This window comes from Perognathus longimembris, chromosome 2 (genome assembly GCF_023159225.1).
Source record: "Perognathus longimembris pacificus isolate PPM17 chromosome 2, ASM2315922v1, whole genome shotgun sequence".
Taxonomy (NCBI): domain Eukaryota; kingdom Metazoa; phylum Chordata; class Mammalia; order Rodentia; family Heteromyidae; genus Perognathus; species Perognathus longimembris.
In genome coordinates this window covers 44,512,201-44,517,305 of record NC_063162.1, presented here as the reverse complement: position 1 = coordinate 44,517,305, position 5,105 = coordinate 44,512,201, and positions in this window count along the sequence as shown.

Genomic DNA, 5,105 nt, shown 5'->3' with positions numbered 1-5,105 from the left:
TCCAATCTCCTAAATCATCATTTTAAGCATTATCTCCTACTATACAAAGTGGAATTTTTTATATTAAAAAAAATACCAGGGGCTTGGAATATGGCCTAGTGGCAAGAGTGCTTGCCTCCTACACATGAAGCTCTCAGTTCGATTCCCCAGCACCACATATATGGAAAATGGCCAGAAGGGGTGCTGTGGCTCAGGTGGCAGAGTGCTAGCTTTGAGCAAAAAGAAGCCAGGGACAGTGCTCAGGCCCTGAGTCCAAGGCCCAGGACTGGCCAAAAAAAATTTTAAAAAAATTACCATGTCTGGGCTGGGAATGTGGCTTAGCAGTAGAGTGCTTGCTTACTATGCATGAAGCCCTGGGTTTGATTCCTCAGCACCACATAAGTAGAAAAAGCTAGAAGTGGCGCTGTGGTTCAAGAGGTAGAGTGCTAGCCTTGAGCAAAAAGACAGGGACAGTGTTCAGGCCCTGGTTTCAAGCCCCAGGACTGGCCAAAAAATACCATGTCTCTATAGGCCAGGCTGGCCTTAAATATCCTTCTGTCTCATCCTCTCTTCAGATGGAATTGTTATGCCAGGCACCAGAGGTTATTTCTATAATCCTAGCTACTAGGAAGAATGAAATAGGAAGAATCAAGGTTCAAGATCAACCCAGGAAAAAAGTTCTCAAAATCCCCTTTTTACCAATAGCTGGATATGGCAGCATGAATCTATCACCCTAACATTATAGGAAATATAGATAGCGTTGTGGTCCAGGCGCATTCCCGTACAGGAAGACCCTATCTCAAAAGTAACTAGTGCAAAAAATGACTGGAGATATGTGGATACAATATTTGCTTTGCAAATGCTAAACTGAGTTCAAACTCCAGTACTGGCCAAAAAACAGAGAAATCCTCTTCTCCCTCCTTTTTTCTTTTGCAATACTAGGAATTGAACTTGGAGCCCTCTGTTTGCTAAGCAAGTACTTGAGCCATACAACCTCAGCTCTTTTTGATTTTTACTAATCCCAGATACTTGGGAGTAGGAAACAGGAGTATTTCAAGTTTGAGGCCAGCCTGGGCAAAGTTGCAAAACCCCGTTTAAAAAAAAAAACACATGGGAATACTATATATGTTCTTGATACATTGTATATTGTATATATGTCTACCTGACCTAGAGAAGGGATAGAAAAACAGGACGTAAGATATCACAAGAAATGTACACACTGCCCTACTATGTAACTGTACCCTTTTTGCACACCTTGTAAAAAAATTTGTGTTCAATTAATAAACAACAGGGCTGGGGATATAGCCTAGTGGCAAGAGTGCCTGCCTCGGATACACGAGGCCCTAGGTTCGATTCCCCAGCACCACATATACAGAAAACGGCCAGAAGCGGCGCTGTGGCTCAAGTGGCAGAGTGCTAGCCTTGAGCGGGAAGAAGCCAGGGACAGTGCTCAGGCCCTGAGTCCAAGGCCCAGGACTGGCCAAACAAAACAAAACAAAACAAAACAAAAACAATTAATAAACAACAACAAAAAAAAAAAACCACATGGGGCTGGGGATATGGCCTAGTGGCAAGAGAGCTTGCCTCGTATACATGAGGCCCTGGGTTCGATTCCCCAGCACCACATATACAGAAAACGGCCAGAAGTGGCGCTGTGGCTCAAGTGGCAGAGTGCTAGCCTTGAGCAAAAAGAAGCCAGGGACAGTGCTCAGGCCCTGAGTCCAAGGCCCAGGACTGGCCAAAAAAAAAAAAAAAAAAAAAAAAAAACACATGCCAAGCATTACTCAGGAGGCTGAGATCTGAGGGTCAAGGTTCAAAGCCAGCCTAGGCAGGAAAGTCCCCGAGACTCTTCTAATTAACCACCAGAAAACTGAAAGTGCACATGGCTCAAAGTGGTAGAATGCTGGCATTTAGCAAAAGAGCTCAGCTCAGGGACAGCACCCAGTCCCCAAGTTCAACTCCCATGACTGAAAAAAAAAAAAAGAACCAACCAAAAGAAAACAGTAGGGGATCCTGAGGTTGCTTTACCAAAAAAAAAAAAAAAAAAAAGCTTTTTTTCCTCTAGCATTATCTTGCCCATAAAGGCAGCTATTGTTTTTCAATTGTGTGTAAAAACTGCCCCACTGTCTTCAATGATGATGCTTAGAGAACAGAAATTTTTATAAACATTATAATCTCTGTTCAGGTTTATTATATTCTAAAGCTCTGAAAGAGGAAGGATATATCAGAATGACTCATCTGCCACTCGCAGGTAACTGCAACTTTGCATTTTATCCTAATAGCTTTGAGTTGGACACACATAGATTGCTGCATTATAATTACAAGTCCTGGTTCTGGGCATTAAACACTCTGATAGTTTGTGATGAGAATTCTGTCCATTGGTGACTCACAGTAAGTCATTTTTCCAAGATCCCAGTGCCAATTTGTAGATTTATACTCTTCCACAGATATAATGAATATACAAAAAATTAAAATCAGTGACTATCACTGCTGGCCAATTATGTTCTACCACATTTCTTTAAATGACCCAAGTCTGTAGTGACAGATCTGAGATGAGCATCCTCAGTCCCGCTTCACACTGAACGACATTCAGCTGATCCACACTCATCCATGAGCTTTCAGGCAGGCATTTCCAAACCTATTAGAAGACCACACTGGGGAGGGAGAAGAGCTGTGCTTCAGAAGAGATGAAAACATTAACTATAATGCAATGTATGCCTGGAAGCAAACCAGCAGAGCCCACCCAAAAGATGACATGTTAAACTTACGCAGATACAGAAGACAAAACTGCTTGCATGGTGACAATTTAAGCTCACTGCTGATATATCCAGGATGACTCCAGTTCCATTTTTCCTATTTGCCTCCCCTGAGGTTATCTTGTTTTTGTCTTTTCTGCTTAACCTCACTGCCCTCCTGCCCCAAAGGGTTAAAGAGCAAACTATTTATATGGCTCAACATTCTTTAGCTACGTGCTCAAGCAGCCTCCCTTTCCAGCTCCTCCATCACCTCCCTTACCAGAGGCTTTACAAAGTTTTAACTTGTCCAAGTTGGTAAGAGCCTTGCTTAAGTCTCTTCTCCCACTTCACCAACTCCTACTCCCAACTGAAGAAAACAGGAGAATTAACAATACTCTAAGTCATGTGTCTTACCACTGAGATATAATGGGACAAAATTTGCTTAGTTCAGTTCATGGGTATTTTATGAGACCACCTGGGCAAGAATGGCTGCCTGTTATTTTGTAAGTCAGAGAGAAAAGCAAGTCCTTTGCTAGGGATCAAACCTAGGTCCTTGCTCATACTAGACAAGCACTTTACCGACAAATCACAGCCTCAGTCTAGCAACTAATTCCAGAAGCCAGAATTGTCTAAATGCAGGGTATCAAAAGAAATACAGCCTCTTTGAACTTCACCATCCTGTTACCCATAACGAAGAGAAACTGTCAGTTCCACCTGTCTAGGCTTTATGCCCACAAAAACAAGGTCTAAAGAATGAAGATTCATCATAGTTAAATGAAATCCTGATTCTGAACTACCAAAGGAAAAATGTTTTAGCAAATCTGATTGTATACGCTGTTCAATTTGATCCAAATCAATTTAATCTCTACTTTGGAGGAGTCAGCCTCAATCTAGCAGTTGCTAGAATGAACTCACGTCTCAGAATGACCTAAGAGTTCATTTCACAGCCAGAATAGACCTAAACTTTCAGGTTCATTTACAAAAGTTTTTGTGGGCCAGGTCATAGATTAAACACAGGATCCTATTTCATCTCCAACAACTGAAGAGACACAAACTGTCTACCTCCAGAGGCAGAGACCAAGCCCAGTGAGGAAAGGGTCATAAGACAGTAGTGTTATAGAAAGGCTGAACCAGCTCTGTCCAACTCCAACGCTGACACCTTTTAACTCATTTCGTGTTTTCCTTAACCAGGGTTCAAACCCTGGTTGGACAAACAGGTCACTATTCATCAGGCTGGCCTTTGGACAGGGATGACTAGGCCATCTAAAATAGCTCACTGTACTACTTACCTCTCTCTCCTTAGTCTACTTCTTTCTACTATTTACCTCTACAATCCTATCCACTCATTCCACCAAGACTCTGTGCTTAGCTATACTCCAGACACTACAGATATAGCAATGAATAAGAGATACCATCCCAATCATTAAGGAGCCACAGTATTTAACTTGTTAACTAGTCTCCCCTACCAAAATATGCACCCCATGCAGGTATCTCTTCAGCTTAGAGCAGCCTGATACATGAGTACGATACACAGCAATGTTTGCTAAAGAATTGCAACCACAGAGCCAGAAATGGATCAAACAACTCACCAAATTGATTTCATTTATAGTACTACCCAGCCTACATGAATAAAATCTCTAAGACAATGCAGTATCTTTTAAAAATATATTTTTTAATTTATTTTTTCCTTGATGAGAAGAATGTCTGCTAGAGCACATTAGTATAATGGGTGATTTCTTCTGGTCTCTGGTCCTTAGATTCCTTTTTTCTTTTTGTGGTGCCAGTCCTAGAGCTTGAACTTAGGACCTGAGCACTGTTTCTGAGCTTTTTTTGCTTAAGGTTAGCATTCTACCAGTTGAGCCACAGCTCCACTTTCAGCCTTTTGATAGTTTATTGGAGATAACAGTCTTCTGGACTTTTCTTTGAAGCCTGCCTGGGCTGGCTTCAAACCACGATCTTCAGATCTCAGCTGGAGTAGCTTGGATTACAGGTATGAGCCACCAGTGCCTTTATCTTTTTCTTGCAGTATCTTTTAAATGTTAGAAGACTAGTTTAGTCACATTTTTCTGAATGTATACTGGGCTTGAACCCAGGGCCTTACGCTCATTTGGCTTTTTTGATACAACTGGAGCTGTACCACTTGAACCAAACCTCCATTTCCAGCTTTTTACTGGTTATTTAGAAATAAAAGTCTTACAGGTTTGTCTGCCCAGGCTAGCTTCAAGCCATGATCCTCACATCTTGGCCTTCAAAGTAGCTAGGATCATAGGTGAGAGCCACTGGTGTCCAGCTCAATTTAGTCATCCTTAAAGGTTCATTTTTCTGTGCAAAAAAAAAATCCAGCATAAAAAGATCACAATACTATAGCAGGCAGTGATTCATATGAGCAAA